The sequence below is a fragment of the Gambusia affinis genome, linkage group LG04 (genome assembly GCF_019740435.1).
Source record: "Gambusia affinis linkage group LG04, SWU_Gaff_1.0, whole genome shotgun sequence".
NCBI classification, from domain to species: Eukaryota; Metazoa; Chordata; class Actinopteri; order Cyprinodontiformes; family Poeciliidae; genus Gambusia; species Gambusia affinis.
In genome coordinates this window covers 15,431,432-15,451,983 of record NC_057871.1, presented here as the reverse complement: position 1 = coordinate 15,451,983, position 20,552 = coordinate 15,431,432, and the positions used below count along the sequence as shown (strand labels likewise).

The 20,552-nt window shown below is 38.2% G+C and overlaps 1 protein-coding gene across 3 annotated transcripts in view; it reads left to right on the top strand.

Annotated features, from left to right (window-relative positions):
- Positions 1-20,552, top strand: part of cxxc4 (CXXC finger 4) — a 51,207-nt gene that overhangs the window by 19,726 nt on the left and 10,929 nt on the right. The gene's annotated exons all lie outside the window — the stretch shown is intronic.

Below are 20,552 nucleotides of genomic sequence, written 5' to 3'. Positions count from 1 at the left end.
AGGAAGCTGGATTCATGTTTATTATCCGAGGGGAGACTCGCTTCTGGAAAACATTTATTTGCAAAGAAGGGTGGAATTAGCAAGGGTGTGCAGCCTCTAAGCAAACCTGCACTTGCTTTTAAAAGCTTCTTCACCTTCTTCAGTAATTCATAGGATGGACTTTTCCGGCAGTAATTGTTATTTTTGGCTCTGCGTTTGTAATTACAGGTGAGGCTTTGGCTACGGAAATGCTTTTGAGTCAAAAGTTGTCTCAGAGGAGGGAAGTTCCTCAGTTAGTTTTGAGAGATATGTTCTATTCTTTTTTACATGAACCTTACATTAATGCAAATACAGTTCCATGCAAAAGTGTTCAGTCTTTTTCTGGGTTGTATGTGATGGACCAACACAGACCAATAGAATATGTGCGACATGCATTTGTACTGAGCCCTCTGTACTCTGCTGCTCCGAAACAAAACCCACTATAAATAATTACCATAGCTAGTAAAGACAGTCTACTTGTGTGGAGTTATAATGTTTCTCAGTATAAATTTGGCTGCGTTTGTAAAGACCTTGGAGGTTTGTTAAAGAATATTAGGGAACAAACAGCATAATGAAGACAAACGAGTACATCGAACAGGTTGGGGGAGAAGTTTTCAAGCAGATTTAGGTTATTAAACAATTTCCCAAGCTTCAAATATCTCTCAGAGCTCTGTTCAATCAGTGGTCTGAAAAATAAATAGTATGATACAACTGAAAAATGACCACAACAAGGCTCTCTACCTTGAAAAGTAACACTGCACATCACCCTGAACACACCAAACCAACCAGGCGACAAACCCTGTAGTGGTGGCAGGGTGATGCTGTGTGGATGCTTTTCTGTAAAAGGGATCGGGACGAGTCGATGGAAAGAGAGAAGACACAAATTTGAATGAAAACCCTTCATGCAAATCAAAACTAGGGCAGTGGTTCACCTTCTAGCAGGACAACAACCTTAAGAACACAGCCACAGTTCCAGTTCCATGATTTAGATCCAGTAATGCTAATACAAATATTTTCAGTTTTATTTGTAAAAACAAAACAAAACAAAAAACATTATCTGTGCATTTTCTTACATTTTAACAATTTTATACTACTTTGTTTTGCTCCATCACTGAAAACCCAAATAAAATATTTTTAATCATTTTATTTTTTTGTATTTTAACACCCCAAAAAAGAAAAATATCCAGTTGTCATGAATATTTTTTGCAAAGTTTCCTGCCATTATTAATGGGGTGTTGATTTTTTAACTGCTTAAATTTTATTGTCATCTGGTTGAAAACCTGAGGAACCAGGTGATGTAGTAACCTCTGATGCAGAGTTAACAGAATTCAAATGTTTCCTGCCTTGCACCTGTTTTCCCACTCCCACAGACAAAGAGGTACACAAACACAGAGTAACACACCAAGCACGAGCTGAGCGTACCTTTTTGCCTTGCAAGAGACGATAAGCTACCGGCAACCAGTTAGATTTGCCTGTCAATGTTTTCCACATGGGAATCACCCTGAACTAATTATATCTTAAGCAGCGGTGGAAAATGCAAATCAGAATTTTACTCACACCCCTGAAATCGGAGAGCCAATTTAATCTAATACCCCCTTTAATTTAGCGCGCTAATGCAAGGCCCTGGAGAATTGCCCCGTGTCACCGCTATGCCGTTCTGCAGCAGATCCTGCTCTGTCTCGCTGCTGTTGCTCCCGCTTCTGCTGCTGCTCTCAGGCTCCAGGATGGATTAGTCTGGCAGATGAATCTCATCTAACCTAACATTTCCCGAGCAGTTACCTTTGCATAGCTCGAGCTCAGATGGCTCAAAGGTCCCGCATTAACATTCAAATGCTATACTCGTGTGAGAGCAGGAGGAGACTTTCTCTTTGTTTGCTGCTTAAGCTATTTACGACAAACTAACTTTTAATTTGTCGAAGAAGCTAACAAATAGCTATAACTTGGTAGAGTAAAAATACGTCTGCATTTTGGAAAGTGTAATGGAAGGAAAATACAAACCACACTAGCCTTCTGTGAGTCCGATTATCTGTTTCTAAAACAGCATTTTGTAGGCTTTGTAACCCAGGTTATCTGATCATTGCAGAATATGGCCATGTGCCAACATAATCCATAACCGGCTCACACAGAGCTGTCAGAAAATGTGCAATGTTTTAGAGAAAGCATAAACATTTCACATTTATTCATTCATGAATTCAGTTAATGTTACATTATACCTTAATATAGAAATATGACCTCAACTGTTCTTTTTTGACTCAGTCAAGATAACTCATCACAAACATTTTGGAAAAAAAAAAAAACTTTAAAAATGACTCATTTGTTTTTGTTTACAAATAGTCAGCATGTGCAAAGTTGGATGGATCATTACTTCTTAAAATCTTATTTTGTAAATCTTTGTACAGTTTGCATATGGATGGGGAAGGCAAAGGCAGTGGGATATGTTTGTCTTTGTAAATATCTGTTTGAGTGCCTCCATCAGCATCCTTTGTGTAGCAGGTATAAACATGTTAATGGGTCAGAAAACCAGAACCACTCTCACAGTTACTATAATGATTGTTTTTTTACCATAATATTATTTTGTTCCTTAAAAAGAAGTATGTTAATCCATTCTCTATTTCTATATGACTTCCTGATAATTTGCCTACAGGCACATTTTCTTCCAATTGCAGTTAATTGTGTGAACTAAGCTCTCAGTTGTAGCTCTCATTAACTGGTGATGTATGGTTTGAATATGACATGCATCTGCACTGGCTAATACAGTCTTTCTTTTGTTGCACTTTCCTGTAAAAAAAAAAAAAAAAGTAGAGATAGAAATGATTGTTAATTTATTAGGTTAATAGCACAAATTATTAGTATTTATTTATTTATTTATTTGTTAAACTTTATTTCACAAAGTAAAATGTTTAGGAACATTTACAGACATGACATCGCTAAGATCACCTTCAAAGAAAAGACCACATAAAAAAACAATAAATTTCACAAAATATGTAAAAAAAGAACATGATATTCCTAATTTATCAAATTGCACAAAACTGTTTGCATTACCTGGGCCTTCACAATCTTTCTGATATTGCAGATAATCAATGTTTCAACATTTTTAGTTCTGTCATATTGACCACACCTAAATACAATATGGTACTATGCAACTACGCAATACGATATAATATTGAATTTGAAGACATTTGTCCTCGTTCCAAAGACAGAATAAAAAAACATGCAGCTACATCTAAAGAGGCTTCGATTTGCTTGCAGCATAAGGCTGAAGGCATGAGGATGAGACTGAACAGATTGCTCTTTCAATTAACAAATGTCAAAGGCCAGCATCAAGTGATGTGTAGGAAAACAGTATCTCAGCATAGGGTGGGATGCTCACTCTCCCAGTCTCTGTTTGTGCAGGGTTGGTTTGACTACATGAAATGGTTGAGATGAAAAGGCGGCATGTCTGTCTGGAAACCTTTGCTGTAGCGATAAAAGACAAGACCCCAAAATGGTAGAGAGGCAGGACCTCGAGGAAAATAGCCTGGATTTCAGCCCCTTAATGAGAGTGGGGGAGCCAAATAAGCAGCGGCCGCCAGGTCTAATTTGTTTTAGGTGTGCTCAGAATAGATAAGGACAAATCTGTGGCCTTCTCCCCCCACTCCCTCCACCAACCTTTGCCTCTCTGGAGATAACACCGGCTGCTCCAAGTCAATCTCTGTGGGCTAAGGAGAGGGGGTGAAGAATAAATAAAAAAAATGTGAAGGAAAAACTCTGAAGGACATGTGGCCTTAAGATCCATGGATCTCTAACTTACTGGATTTATTCAAGCTTAAAATTTGAAAATTAACTTGGTCACAGAGGTTTGGAGGAGTGTGGAAAAAATAAAAAATAAAGGAGATGGTGAACACCGCCACGCATCGCAACCTAAAGGGCAACGGTCCACTCCTGTCAAGACAAAGGGAATTTGCCATCTGAACAACAATGCAGACCGCTTAATTATACAGATCTTGCCCTGCAAACTACCCCCAGTTATTTCAGAGCCCAGGTCCCCTTTAGTCACTGTCATGCCCTTTTTCTCCTAGGCCGATTGTACCATGTGGATTTTCTGTCAGCTTTCATTTGCACCAACTCGCTGTCCTCTGTGGGCCAATGCTGTGCTTTGAAAGGCGCAAATGCACACCAATGACGAATTCCTCATCTTTGCCACGGCCACCAATTAAGGCCAAAGCGTAATTGGAGGCGTCTGGACGATGGCCTTACATTATGTGGTCTGTCGCCTTCTCTGCCATCGTTTCATTTAACATCTGTGGTTCAGTGGAGAGAAAGAGGACTTGTCATTGTCTTCATTATAGCGTAAGGAGAAGCTAAGAGAGAGACGGGGACAGTGGTGAAAAAACGCCCAGTGGAGGGTGGACAGCGCGAAGGAGCAGGTGTGGCAAGACGTTAATGTGCGGCGCTTTAAATTTTAAATGGATAGGAATAAATTATTGATGTTAACTCGGGCTGCGAAGTTAAAAGGTATCTCGTCATTAATGAGAGACTGTAAAAAAAAAAAAAGTCTGAGAGGGAAGTCTTCAGTAAAGATGCACAGAGTGTTGCACCATGATATTGGGCCAGTGTGGTTCTGAATTATTTTTGTATTTTATCTCTGCAGTTGTTTCTTGTTTTGACTACAGTAAGCTTTAGATATACTGTGACTGGGAAGTGTGAGTGTGAAGCTAACATCGGTTTACTGAATAAACATCAACTTTATTCAATATCCATTGAAAATCAGGAGTTGAAATGATGCAAAATTCTACGTATTAATCTTACTAGTAAAAACCTTTAAATCCAAGTCATGCATTCATTCACATATTTTGGACATTGTAGCTAGTTACGTAATAAAAACCAGAAATTTATATCCACGTTTTAAAAACGAGGAGTAAAATATTATAATATCAGTCTGACATGAAATCAGACAAAACTTTGCTATTTGTGTCAGTTAGGTTTATCAAATTTGTTTCTACTTACTAAATGCCAGAATAATGAGGATAGTATCTGTTTGATCTTTTTTTGTTTTATTATTTTTTCTTTAACTTCTCATGTTTACTTTTCTATTCTGGATTTCTTCTACAGTACAAATACATGACTGTCAGGTTCATTGGTCTCTCTCTAAATCATCCTTGGATTTAGAGAGATGGATGGATGGATGGATGGATGGATGGATGGATGGATGGATGGATGGATGGATGGATCCAGCCATCCATCAGCATGTGGATTCTTCCACATGCTTCTTATTCTACTTGGAGGACCCATTTGCTTAAATCATCGTCATATATACTTTATTTAACATTACCTCATTGAAATCAAAAACTCTAAATGCTTTCCCGAAGCAGTGTAACGTGTTTTCTTTGACATGTTTCTTCATCTTGAATTCAAAGTTCTCTTAGTACATTTGAACCTCAGCAGCGTAGTGCAGATCAATTCACAAATGTTCCCAAAGAAACAATTTATTTTGTAGCAGCTGGTATAAAAACAATGCTGACCAGTGTATTTTGTTCCCTCGGTTTCTGTTTTTGAGACAGCAAGGTGTCCGATTAATGAGAGCAACGTGATTTATGTAAAGGTATTATAGTACAAGGCTTTCTTGAGAAAATGTTCTGTTTCTACTAATTATGCTCTGTAAGTCACAAAGCACTATTCTCTTGCTTTATCCGAACTGATTGTATCACATCCTATTGTATCCTATTAAATCAAAACTCACTGAATCAGACTTAATTATTGTTGAGAGGTGAATTGAATCTTATCGAGTTTGTATTTACTGCTCATTTAACTTTTGTCCGTCGTACCATTGGAAGTGGATCCGTATCGCACTGGCCACAAAGCAGAGATAACCAAAAGCTTCCGGCAGGATTCCCATTCATTCCAAGACACCGAGTGAGAACGGTACAGGGTGTTGAAAATTTATTCTAGGTTGCAACATTTTGTTGAAGGAAGGAAGGAAGCATAGATGAATGCATTTTTTTAAATATATGAATCTGTGTTAATAATAAGCCTTGCTTGTGTGATGTTGAAATGGAGAGCGTATTTTTGTACTTGCTCTGCATCCATATTACCCCTTTCATTGTGTTTCTACAGTAATCGAAAAGGGACTAACTAGACACTGTCTATAGCGTAAGGTTTTCAGATTTTTTGTTTGTCAGCATCTATGACTGCAAGATCCTAAAGAGTTTTAGGGTAGACAGGAGATGGATCAAGTAGGTGTAGTCAGACAATGATATATATACTACGACATCATGAAGTCAAAATAATTCATTTCCATGGTGTGCCTTAACGGGCCACAGACACTTTAAGAATAGCTCTCAGAGTTCATTTATTAGCTTTTCTTAATGACTCTCTTGACATTTAGCGTAACATGGTGGGATTATAATTCTTCTTATTAGAAATGGTAACTACAATCAAAACATTTAAACCGTACAGAATAACAGCAACAGCATTTTACAGACTTTTGATCGTTTATTTGCAGGTTGCAAAGATCTTTTGCAACAACATCAGTCAAGGGAAGACATAGTTATGGCTTATGTGAGACAGCTGCCAACTTATTGCAAAACCACTAGCACTTTACCCAAACAGCTCTGGTCCTTGAGAGTTGATATAAACACTCACAAAACAATTGCTGTTTTCCATAAATGTTTGTAAACTGTATCAGAGAAGAGATAATGCTACATACTTAGCAGTGCTGTTTTCAACTCAAACGTTGTGAATTAAATCTGTTTAATTCATTAGAATTAAACTCATAGGTTTTATCCAACTTTGAGGAAACAAAACGTGTACGTTGTTTGTGTAGATAAGAACCAGAGTGTAAATATACTATTCATATTATTTTTTTCTGATGTCTTCAACTTACAGTCATCTAAATTAGAGTTGCAGATCTTTACCTGCACAAACTGCATTCAATCAGATATTGGATTTATCGGCAACCACGCTGCAAAACTGCAATCTTTATGTTTGTAATTGTATGTAATTCAGGAGATGATGACCGTGTAGAGCAAAACACTTTGGGTTGCTTTTATGCCACAATGAAAAATATTCCTTTACTTCCAACAAATGTCAAAAAAATCTGTTTTATTAAACAATAATATTCCTGCTTTGTTCCTTTTTATGTTTATTGGGGACTTTTATTGACATGCTGTAAATAACAAAATCGATAAAGACATTAGGCTTCGGACTTTTAATATTTTGTGTAAAACGCAAGCTTTGTATTGCTACAAAATTTAAGATTGTCTTAAAGTTGTCATTGATAGAAGTCTGTTGACTATTGTTCACAATCTCATAGTCGTGTGCTGCACCTTTTCTCCGGAAACTATTCTGGTTAAACAGACTCATGTTTTCTCCAGTTAGTAGGAGGAAATATTTAAAAGCTTAAAATGACCATGGAAGGGGAAAAAAGTTTGTTTACTAATGTGACCTATTCAAAATAGACTGTAGCAACCACTATTTGCTGTGTGCGTTGGTGCATAGGAGAATCGCAGTGTACTAAAAACTGTCATTAAATGTCACTCAGTGTATTTATATGGCACCAATTCACAATAAATGTTGTCTAAAGGCACTTTACAAAATAGAGTCTCATTTTATTTGTAGAAATATGCAGTCTGTTTGATCCATTCATATAGACAAAAGTCAAAAATACATATTCAAACTCAATTCTAGCTATGAAACAATGCAGTCAAGTTTAGTTTAGTTTATTATGGCAATTGATAAAGCATTTTCTAAGGAGACCAAGCCTGCTCTATCAAAGTGTTGAGTTTGTATTAATTCCTGGGTTGGGTTTTAAGAAGATAGCACAGACACAAATACACAATGAAGCACCAGTCCTGAACTACGTTCTTCGGGGTTGTGTTTCTTCTAAATAATAATTTTTTCTCTGTCTGTAACATTTATTCTGGTCATCATACTCTTAATACCTCTGTACCCTCCCTCTATACAATACATGTGTTCAAAAAATAGGGATGGTTTTTTTAAAACACATTATTGAATTTTCGCAGTTAAACTGGAGCTCTCATATAAAATCAAATTGTATTATTCTTTCTTTTCTCGGTTGTTTTAGTCAGTTGTCTTAGTGTGAAGCAAAGTGAAAGGTTTGTGTGTTTAAGTTAAAAGAGAGCAAATGACAGGTGGCTCCGTGGTATACAGTCTGGAAATAGTGACGTGGATGAGGTGAATTTGTGACTGACAAGTTGTGATGAGAGAAACTGGTCAATGCGGTTTAAGCACCTCCATTTCTGCAAGTCAAATCCTCGCAAGCTGCCACCTCGTCTTTTGTGGCTCTGCTCTCAGGTTATGAATATTTCATGATGAGCATCTGACACCATGCCCAGAAAGATATTCCTTCTTTTTTTTTTCTCTGAGATGCCCTGAGGTTCAAGTGTGTCATAGAGGTGTGAAGTCACCCTGTGGTCCGCAGGCAACGGATAGGATTTATAATGCCACAATCAGGTGGATTAATTTTTTTCCCTCTTGACTTACAGCGGTGGGAGATTCTCCCCTCGTTCAGCTGTTCGACCACTGCGCAGTTTGTTGACATTCCTTAAATGCACTGTCTGGGGTGTTCTGTAAAGGGGAGAGAAGTAATTTCAATCAGTTCAGAGGGCAGCCTGTGTCTTTTCAAACTGTGACCAGTTTCCCTGTCTGATTATTGTTGAGTAGCAATGACTTGGCAGTGTGGGGGTCTCCTTGGACTAGCTCTGTATTAAATTGTTGATCCAGGTTTTGCTTTGTCTTCTAGCTTCATCAGAAACTGTTTGAGTTAGAAGATTATGCTTTACAGTTTATATCGGCTGACTTTCTTACTCATTTCTCAATAAGTAACTATTTTAGGATTCCACAGTTACTTATTTATTCTACATTAACACCACTTTGTAATTCAATGCAAACCAAGGTTTAAAATTGGCAAAACAGTTCAAACTTGGCAGACAGCAGCAAAACCCAAAACTGAGTAGAGCAGAAAATTCAAAACTCTGATATTGAAAAATAGAGTTGGTCCTGGCTTACAAATACTTCTCTAAAGTTTTAAGTCTGTCGTTTTGTGTGTGCTGTAAGGGGAAATCCATCAATGTGTTTAACTTTTTAAGATTAAATGTTAAATTAGCCAAGGGTCAAAAAATCCATACAAATTTTAGGGATTTTTATTTTCAAAAAATGAAAACTGTACAATTTCACTTCCACGTGACAACACTACTTAGTCTTGGTGGGCTCCTTGAAATCCCAATGAAGCACACTGACGTTTGTGGTTCTGACAAGAAAAAAATTGCATGTCATTATGTGTGCTTGATTTTTCCCAGACGTGTGTCCCGGACACTTTACATGGGCACTGTATGTGTTTTTACATATCGTGCAGTTTTCACCAGACAAAGAGTAACATGTTGCATTAAAATGACAAAGATTCAAAAACAAAACAAAAAATAAAAATAAAAGAATTACAAAATAATCCATTAGGTCAGGGAACAGGGTGTGTATGGAGTTAAAACGCAAGCTGTGACAAATCGTTGTGTTCCTTATAAACTGATGAATTTCCGGTCAGATTTCCGGTTTGGTAGAGGTGTAGTGGAAAAGCAGCGGCTAAAGTTGGGTTTGAGTCCTGACACTGGCTGCATGTTTTCAGCCCTTCTTTTTTTGCCCATTTCCTGTCTGGTGACTGTCAATGAAGGACACTAGTGCCAGAAGAAATATTTATTTCTGTTTGATATGAAGGTAAAGCTGTGTAAAAACCAATACAGTTGCATTTTTTACAGCACTATAATATTTTTGCTTTTTACAGTGCTTAACCTTGATATTATAAATGTAAGCTTTCATAATAAACCACTTGTCAAACAAAACGTAAGTCAAGAGCATTTAGGATAAGCAGCACTAGGTAAAACTAAGCAAAAGGCAACAAGAAAAGCCATAAGAATGATCTAAAACCTATCATGTTCATACCAAATAATTCTTAAACTTCGATTACTTTTTATTAGTTAGACACACATTTTTCATTAACATTGACTTCTTATATGTATAATAATAATGATGATAATAATTCTGCTATAACCATAAGCCTTACTGAGAAGCATGATACTTAGTGAGAGCTAACATTCTCCGTGTTTTAAAATTTAATTTCCTGAAATGGAGCTTTTGTTATTCAAAATTTCAAGCACAGATTGCTTTAACTCTCATTTACCTGAGCAAAATTAAACTCCGCTTCAGCTGTGTGTACCTTCCAATCCTAACCTAAATATTATGTTGATTTACTCTAAATATGCAGAGATTTGCGTGTGGACCCTCCAAGTTTTAGGACTCCCACACAGATGCTAAGAAATCTGCTCTAAACAAGACGACCCGCTCCTACTTTGCATTTCAATTTAACATTTCAGAGAACTGGCAGCATGTTGCCTCGCTTAGCCCTCGCTTCGTTACACCCACATGGTTTGTCGTCGTGCTGGCTGACGACTTTCGCTGTTCAAAGAGCTGCGACTTGGCTGGGAGATTGGGGATTTCCAGACCGGATCCCTCAGGTAGCCAAACTGCTCCTCCCTTACGCCTGTCCTAGAACACCTTTCTTCCTTCCTGCTCACGCTGCCCTAATCTTCTCTCTTGGAAAGACCTCCACACTCTATTTTATTTACAAAAATACTTAAATTTATAGGTGATGCTTTGATTTCTTCCAGCCTCCATTCATATGGGTCTGAATTTTAGGTAACTAATTAAATTATCTGGAATAATGCTGCAATTTATTTAAAAATATTTGTAGTACAAATATCTTTTAAACAACCAAGGTTGGATGTAGACATTACCTACATGAAGGATATTTCTGCTTAATGTTGGAAATTGACTCCAAATCCCCAAATCTTGTGGTTCCCCCAGAAAAAACTGCCACTGACCGACCTTTGACCTGTCAATGTTGCTGTAGAAAAACTTCTAGAAAATCCAAACACATTTTTTCCCTCCTTTTCTTCTTAAAGTGAAAGTCTTTTAACCAGCTGCAGCATTAATCAGAGCTGCATATTTTTATCCATTTTTACGCTTTCTGCAGATTTTTTGCATAGCAGAAAAACTCACTTTTCTGTAGAAAAGCTTAAGATGCATTTTATTTATTGTAAAGTGTGTTGGGTATGTATGTGTGGCTTATCCAGACTATTTTGTCGTACATTATGTTTATATGCAATGATGCAAAAGGGAAAAAAGAGACACTCTGACCCCTACATTTGCTCTGCTGCCAACCAGTGGTTAAATATGTAATTTATATATAAATATGTATATATATATATCTATATATATATATAGGGATGCTCTAACTTGCTCTCACAAGTTAGAGCAATTGTTTCAAGGTCTAACAATAGTTTAAAGGGGATAATTTGGGAGAGAAAGAAAGGAGGGAAGAACAGAAAGTTTTCAGCAGATGTTTCAGAATATGAAAAAAACACCTTAGCAGATTCTGTTCAATACCTTAGGAGGGTTAGGATCTTATTGTATCACCTCTCAAGAAACCTGCATTCGTCTCTAGACTTCTGATTCTATCTTCAAGCTTGGCTGGCGGAAAAAAAATATCTTCATCACAACAGCAGTTTCAACAGAAACGATGGTCACTTGGTACCAGGCTGCAGCTGCTTGTGCAGCCCAGATCGATGGATGAAACTTTTTTCTGATAAAAATTAAGATCAGGAAGAAAACAAAATCTCACTTTGCCACATTAAATATTCTAAAGACCTCATTATAATTTGGTAACAAACATAGTAGTACTAAACGACTTCTGATGGTTGAGAAATATTAAAATTCTTTAAAGATACTGTTTAAGGTAAGGTAACGTTTTTCAGTACTTTTTAAAAGTTACATTCACATGTAATAAATCAGCACAGTTACTAGGCATTTTTCAGTATTAAATGGGACTTCTTTGTGAATATAAGTAGAGCAGAAAAGGCTCAGGCTTTGTTACTGGGCAAATATTGTGTGCGTGGGCGTGCTGGCGTGCGTGCGTGGGTGTGTGTGTGTGTGTGTGTGTGTGTGTGTGGAGTTTTGTGTTTACATACACTGCCTCTCATATGTGTTTTATATTTGCACAGAAGGTTTAGCATAAGAAGGAAGTTAGCAGAGTGGTTGAGTTGCTTTTTCTACTTTGTTGTCACCAGAGAGAGATGGGGATCTTGGTTTGAAAACTGAAAGGCACACACATCCCATCTGTTCTTTTGTTACTGACTGACTCTTAAGGAATGAAAAAACAACTGAAATATGTCAAATGAATAGAAAAATATAAATGATTTTAATATTTGAAATGCATGTATTCTCAACCTATTTTGCACTAGTACTAAATGATTAATACAAGACTCTCAACAGTTGTTGCAAATTATGAAAAAAATGTCTGAAAATTAGTTTTTTATCCTTTTTTCCAGCTAAGTTTTCCAGTTATTATTATTATTATTATTATTATTATTATTATTATTATTATTATTATTATTAGTAGTAGTATTGTAGGCTTGTTTAGCTAAGTGGTTATTTTTTTTGAAGCAACATCCCAATTTATAGAGGTAAATGTACATAGATGTGACTTGAATATCATGTTCTCTTATCTTTTCCACTTTGGAAAGTGCTATGAAAAATGGGCCTCTCTGTCATCTACAGACACTAGAAAAGCAGAAGGTCATGGATTTCTAATTAAAAAGTTCTGTACAGTGAAGTGTAAATGACAAAAATCCTCCAGTTCCATTTATCAATCAATGAATACATGTTAACTACTGAACTGCTGATTTAGTCAAAAATCCTCTCAATAGATTGTTGTCCTCACTGACTAAATGTAGCAAAATTGAAGGTTAGATTTTTTTTGTGTGGGATTGTTCTAGCGAAGTAGAAGATCATTTCATTTTTGGGGCTTTTTATACCTTTTTCCTGGGGATGCCAAAAGATTTTGAGGGGAGTGTGATATTCAACAGAGGAAAGTTAATTAATAATGTTATGTTAAGCTACCTAAGTGTAAGGGATGCAATAAATGCAATAGCCAAACACTAGATATTACCAAATTATCTATTTATTTTGAAGGCAAATAATGGAATTGCAGCACATATTCTCTACAACTGCATATTAATATTCATATTCATAGATAGTTATGACAGAAACTGCATACAATTTGAATGTACTAATAAGAACAAATATACGCCATATTATTTTCACCAATCTTCACCAATACAAAACTCTAACAAAACATCTTAAAGGTCCTGCATATCTTTTGTAAAGGATCTGTTTACATCCTCATTTGTTAATTATCCTGTTGATGTCTAAGTTTTAGGGCTTTTTTTGTAGTCATGCTGGTTGGTGTCTGCATGCATTTTGTCCTCTCTTATCTCTGGCTTTAAACCTGTTCTCCTAACTGTGGCGTATCTGACTCAGCAGGGGTTCTGCCATTGCCGGCAACTGACACATTTCTGCTGTGGCATTAATTATTGTGGTTTAGCTGCTTTCTTTCTTAGCTTGGATTTCAGGGTGGGTTTTTTTTTTTAACAAAGTATTCTCTCTCTATCATGACTGGCTCATAAAGAGTCATTTTTCAGTTCAGGCTCAGAAATACCGGGTTCATTCCATTTCATTGCCCACTTAATGCAAAGCCACTCCTATTGCGGGCTAGCGAAATATACGTCCTACAGGAATAGTGCGCTGTAATTACATTCCCTCCCATTACCGTACAGAGGCTGCGAGTCACACTGATCTCAGCCTCCAGCAGCACTTTGCCATATGGTCTGTCGGCGCTTCGCGGGCGATATTTGGCGAGACTCTTACTAAAGGTCAAATATCAAGTCAGGGGACTGTGCCGAAATTGCATCTAGGCTAATTGCTCTCTCGTTCACTGCCTCCTCGTTTATCTGCTGCCCCCTCTCTCTCTCTTCCTCTGCCGTTGAAGTAAGTAATCTGCTTTAGGATGGTTCTGAGATGGAGATGGATTTGGGTTTTCCTTCATTGCCCCTCAGCCTAATCTCCCCCCTGTGACCACCCTCCTCCCCCAGCAATAGCTCTTAAGCACACCATCATAAGCCATCCCTCCCACCATCCATAAATGCCTAGTCAGCAAAAATCACCCAAATTCCTCATTACTCACAAACATCCGCAGTACACTTAGCAAGATTTACTTGAAAGGACGGCTTGTTCAAGGCTAGGTGTTGCGTTGTAGCCACATCATGGTACCGAGGCGCAATAAGGACACTTATGGACCTCTTATCTACACATTGACCGTGTTCACTTGGGATGCACAGATGTGAATGGGATGTGAATAAAGAGAAATTTTGTTTCCAAAGAGTCGGGCTGCTTTGAAATGTTTCTCAGCAGTTCTTGAGCTTTTTCAGTGGAATTGAGCCACCTAATGCTGACGGACCAAAGAGGGAAATAGAACAAACCTGTGTTGTGTCTGCGCAACAGACTTAGCAAAGAACCTATCTTTAGGCAGTTCCTTATTATAAACATTACTTCTCACAGAGGTATAATTTCTTCCCTCTCTGCATTTAATCTATGAAAAACTCAGAAGACCACAGACGGCAGACATAAAATAGCATCTTAGTTCCAACAAAAAGTATCCTGAAAAGCTCTTAGATGAAAACATGGGAAATTGTAAATAGTTAATATTGCTGGTTTCTGCACGCATATTTTTAAGGTCCTGTCTTTCAGCTACTTTTAATCTATGGTAGTTAGATTATTACAGCCCCCTCTGCACTGGGCCACTTTTTCTTCAAGTGCTAATTGCAAAGATGCAGTGATGGTCAGATTGGGGAAAAAAAAGAAGTGAAAAATCAACCCAAGTCCAAATAAAAACAACCTATTTGGACTTGGGTTGATTTTTCATAAGCAATCAAAGATAAGAAAGCTTTGACAGTTTTGTGTTATAACCACCTTAGAGGATTACAAGATAGTCTGGCTCCTCGGAACCAAAACATGCTGAAATAATGGGAGGTTTAAACATTTTTCACTGTATTTTATCAGGGGAGGACTGCAATGTTTAGGACAGAGTAGTGTGGTGTTACCGCTCCTGCAGCTGTTGCTCGTTGCCAAAGAGAAGCATGCCTGAGCAAGGGGCTGCAGGCTGGTAACCAGAGATGATACCCTGACTAATTTAGACCTCATAGTGGGCTGCTCACCTTGTTTTACTCTACAATGAGAGGAGCATATCTAGCACTTGAAAACTACTACTAACTTTGGTGAGTGTTGATTATACATTTCTGCTTTGGTCTGTGTTTGAGAATCAAAATAACAAATAAATGATGAATGAAATAAAAACATTATTATACCAGTAATAATAGATTATTATTATTTTTTTGCCTGAAACAAAAGAAATTAGACAATGTTATGCATCTTTTCTTTATTTTTTATATTAATGTGATGAGACCTTGTTGCAGTGAAATGGTATTTAAATAAGTGTGAATGACTAGCTGGAGCCTCAGATATCATGGGTTGTACATCTTTAAAACTTGCAGCTATAAATCATTAACTTTACTAAAGAGTAAAGTTAATGCTTTACTCATCAGTGTTGACAGTTTGCTCACAGTGCCTGTTACTAAAGCTCTGCTGTCCAACAATGATGGTAAACCTAGCATTTGCTTCACATGTGTTTGTATTGATTCTACACTAAAAGGCCATTTCACAGAATTTGTTGTGCTTGAGCTGCATTTGATCCTCTCTCGTTTAAACCCTATCATGCTGAGGGATAATAAAAAGCATAGCATTAAATAACAAACATGAATTTGGCTTTGTGGCATTTTAGTCACTGTAAAACCAGGTAGATGTGACCTCTTGTTGGAAGAAAAAGAACAGACAGACAGAAAGGGGCCTTTAACAAGAAAACAGACATGTGTGGTAACTCTACACTCAAACAGATTCCTTAAATGTGATTTCATATAGATGAAATCATTTTCTATTTATGAACACATAGAGGAAGCAATTTTAATATTTTTCTGGCATTAGGACAACCTTAAAATGAGAGAAGCAAAAAAGCTTAATTGTATTCACCTCCACTACATTATTGTCAGACAAATATCGTCTATCATGCTGTTTATCAAGTTGGATGCTCTGTCAGATTCTTAGTAAATGGCATGAAGGTGTGTTATTTCTTCTCAATGTTTATCATAAAAAAATGTCTTATCATCCGATGCTTATCTAATACAATACGGTTTTTAGTTTAGATTTTTGATAGTGTCCTGTCATTTCGAATTGTTGTAGATTTAGGTGATTTCCAAGCTAAGCTATTGCACTCTAAAAACTTGTCAGGTTGTTGCTAATGTAGATTGTACAGCAAAAACAAATTGAAAATGCTCTGATACAAGTTTTATAAATTAAAAACAAGTAAAAATTATTTAACTGATTAAAAAATGTGCCTCTTTGAATCTCTTTTGCAGGTAACAAACAACAGAAAAAATATTTTCATCTTAATACAATCAACTTACAAATGTACAAATTTTTTTGCGGACGTCATTGAGTGATTTTTAGCAACTTTTTGGGTATTTGAAAGTGCTTCCTTTAAACTGTTTGTCAAAGGCCTGTATTTACTACCAAAGCAGAGTCTGTCAGTGCTTCGGTGTGATGCCGCATTTTGGCCACCGTCATGTGAACGCCTAGATGAGTTCCACCGCGATGCCGGCCTTGGAGAAGTGCCTCTCATAAACGGCTCTTGGGTGGCTGGGATACCAGTGACACGGTTCCAGATGAGATTTCAACCCCTTCCCACTGGCGCCGGTGAGCTCTCCAGGTGATGGATTGCGATACCTTCCACATTTGAGCTCGGCAACGCCCCAATATTTTTGCGGAATAAAGTGACAGGATATGTAAAACCCATCAGTTAAGGGTGACTGCACCCCAGAACCCCTCCCAGCAGCAACACTACCGCTCGATCAGCGCCGGAGGTCGGTCGTGAATGATCGGCTTGCTATCATAGTCCTCCCCGACTGACTGATGAAAGAAATTAATTCTTGTCTCTTCCCAGGTTTCTGCTCTAAAAACAAGTTGAAATCACTAAAAGCAAGGTGTCACTTGACCACTCTGGAATGATTGCAGACTGAACTTTTAGTGCCAATGACTAAGAAGTGTCGAACAATTTGTGCGCGCCTGCGTGTGTGTGACAGTGGTGATTATTTTTATTTTGGTTGCAGCCTGTCAGGCGACTGTGGCCATAAAATCTGGGCTCTTTCCCAGTGTGGAGTCTAATAAATAATGGACATTGTCACAGTAATGTATGGGCCATGAGTTATAATGAGCATTTGGGAACACATTGGCTCACTCCCGCTGGCTCCTATTCAACCTGCTTAATGTTTCTCACTGAAATTCCTTTCCTCCCTTCTGCAGCTCCCAAATCTCTATATTATCTTCCACCTTCATTTCGATCTTTTGACAAATTATCACAGTGTAAGCATTTTCAAGAAATCTTGAGAGTAAAAATAATTTACTGTCTTCATATTTATGCAAACATTTTTTCACACAAATTGCTTCAATTTCAACAAAAAAAAAACCCCAAAAACTTATTTCTGCTGCTGCTTAAATGATGTATTGATTACTACAACTATACCAATGAATTTATTGCGCTCTGGGTTTTTGCCTTTCTAAATGTTTCTAGAGTCACACCAGAATAACAAACTGCCGTTGGATGGTAATTTCGTTAGACTACCTGTTCCAGTAGCCAGCCTGCAGGCAACCGCTTCACTCATGAGCCACTTCTAACTTAAACTGTAATTTAAGCTACAACCCCTGTACTTTCTGCACTCAGTGTTACAAATATTTGTAAGTGTGTTTGTTCTGCCCTCTGACTGGACGTAAGCAGTTAGCTGGCAAGAACAACAGTAGTGGTTCGGGGGGCACTGCATTTATCCTTGCTTTGAATATCGGCATAAAATTTCTTAAAAGTCTTTAAACCATAGGAAAGGTAATGAGAGTAATGATAACCATTTGAAACGATACCTTTATAACTCCTTCATATAGCGTAGCACCTTGAAACAAAAACATAAATGGAGAAAAGTGAATTATGTTGGAACTTTATTGTACCCTGTTCATCCGTTATGGGCATTTCCACTGAATGATCCAACTGTTGGCCATCACATAAATTACTTCTATTTTCAATTCAAATCAGACCAATTAATTTTATTATTATTATTATTATTATTATTATTATTATTATTATTATTATTATTATTATTATTATTATTATTATTATTATTATTATTATTATTATTATTTTGTTTTCATAGTAGTTATGGCTAAAAAGCCAAATGCTGCCTCTCCAAATGTTGTTGAAATGTGTACCCGCTGGGTGTTGGGTAGAGAAAATAACTTATGCAAAATTGACTGTTTTGAGCTTTATAGTTATGTTATAATGTCATTTCCCATCAGACACAAATTGCTTTGACCAGTGACCTAATTGACAAACCCTTAAGTCTCCCATGGCTACCATTCTAATTAATACAAATAAAAACTTTTTTTTTTTTTTTTTTTTTTTGAATGATTGCAGACTGAATCCCCCCAAAAAAGTGAAACATCAAGTATCAAGAAAATGATGTTTGTATTTGTATATTTTTTTTTTAGGGACAAAGAAAAGTGCAGCCTATTTCCACAATGCTCCTCCTTGGAGATTCAGTCCTCAGCCAAGCTCCTACCCCAAAGATCACCCCTCCCCCACATAGCTCCACCAGACTAGTGGCTGCAGAAATTAGCAAACCTCAGGAGGAAGTGTTGAGTTTATCATTCAAACTACAACATTCCTGTGAATGGTTGTAAACATCAATCTACAGCATGGAGAAGCATTGTTCAGAGAGAGGATTGTTGGAAAGAGGAGGAGCTTCACAGAGCGATTTCAGGGCGTTGGGCACAACTATGAGGTGAAGTGAAATTTCTTTAAAGAAAAATGTGCTACCTCTCTACCTGGCCCTATTTGTACCCTGGCAGTCTGATTTGGCTCTGGTTCCGGCTCTCAAAATAAAAGGGTAAAATGGTCCCAGAATTTTGCCCTGGATCCTGGAAAAGCTTCTCGCTGTGAAAATGCACCTTTTGTAGCTGGGAAAGAAACAGAAAATTCATCAGCAATTACAGGAAATTAAAAGTTTTATGATGTTATGCCTGCCTGTGTGTATGCCCTGTAAGTACTGTAGATGGGAGGGAGGGCAGGCGGGAGGAGAGGCAGTGAAGGGGCCTTTGTGACAAGGCTGGCTGAGGGTTAGTGCCAGACATGTCTCAAGAGAAACCGGGGCACATTTGCAATCACCCTGAGTTCAAAAGGGTAATTTATTCACAGTCTGTGGTTAAAGTAGCGCTGCTCAAAATGCCAGTGGGATTGTGCTGGGAAGCAGAGCAGTTGAAACACATTATATTCATTTTTCTCCCGCTCCCCCTCTCTTTCTCTCTCTCCTTTTCTTTTCTTTTTCCCTCATGGCCCTCCACATCTCCTCGCTGTTGTTTCTCTGAGCCCTGTGTGGCATCTTTTAACACACGCTGGCGAACATATTTCACTTTTACACTCATCCGCATTGACGTCCAGGCGCTGATTGAATTTTGAGGCGCTGCGGCGTCTGCCATTATCATCCTCATCGTCTTGAGTGGTTTATCTCTGGCCCCGGCGCAGAGTGACGCCAAGGCTGCAGGGGATAAGAGGAGGAGCGGGGCTTCGGTGGGCTGGGAGGTTGAGGACATTTCATGCATTTTTATTGTTTGTGTGGATAGAAAACGGTTTGAATCTGACTCAAACGTTGGATCCTTAAGATTGCGTTTGAAGGCCTAAGTCCCCAGCAGATATGAGCACTGTTTTAGTGTTTTTTGACTTTGCTTGTGATTCACTCTCCCGCACGAGCCGATAATGTCTCTCTACCACCTTGCCCAAATCAGCTGACAACATGTCTGCAACATTAACGGCACATGCCAGGTTTGGTTAGGATCACAGGGCGTCTTGGCAGCCCAGAGACCTCACACTGCCTCACCAGAATCAGCGGAGAATTATTCCACCACATGTCAGTTTTACTGTGCTGTTATCACCCAGAGCCACCGGCAGACACTTTAGGCTACCCTGCCTACTGTGGCGATGTGGTGAGGTTAATTCGAGGTCTAGTGAAATACTTCCGTCTCCTGGAGTCAGTTTGCCACTTTTTCTTGTGTGCATTTACAGCCTGTGCAGGAAATTGTCTCTTGTGTTCCTCTGTGTGTCGTTGCAGCCGGGTTCTTTTGTATGCTTTCCTGCAGAGGCAGCGTCATTAACATAAGGCGCAGCCGCTGCTTCAGAGTCTTGATTTGAGGTAAAACCTTGGCTTTGCTCTCGTGTCCCAGGTAACACAGTCAGCGCTTCCCTTCTCCTCAAGCGTTCAATTTCTCGCTCCTTTTCTCTAGCTTTCCTATCCTGTCTTTTCGTCCCCCCCCCCTCTTCCTTCCTCCCTTTCTACCAGCTGATGGAGTGATTTTGAAGGTGGGGGTGCAGACAACGCAGAGCCGGTGCTAATTGAGCCTTCTTTGTGCCTGGTCACTGCTGTGTGCTGAGGAGAGATGGCCTGGGAGTGAATCCAAGCAGCACTCAAGAGCCCCACTGGATCGATAACGTGGGGAACTTAACA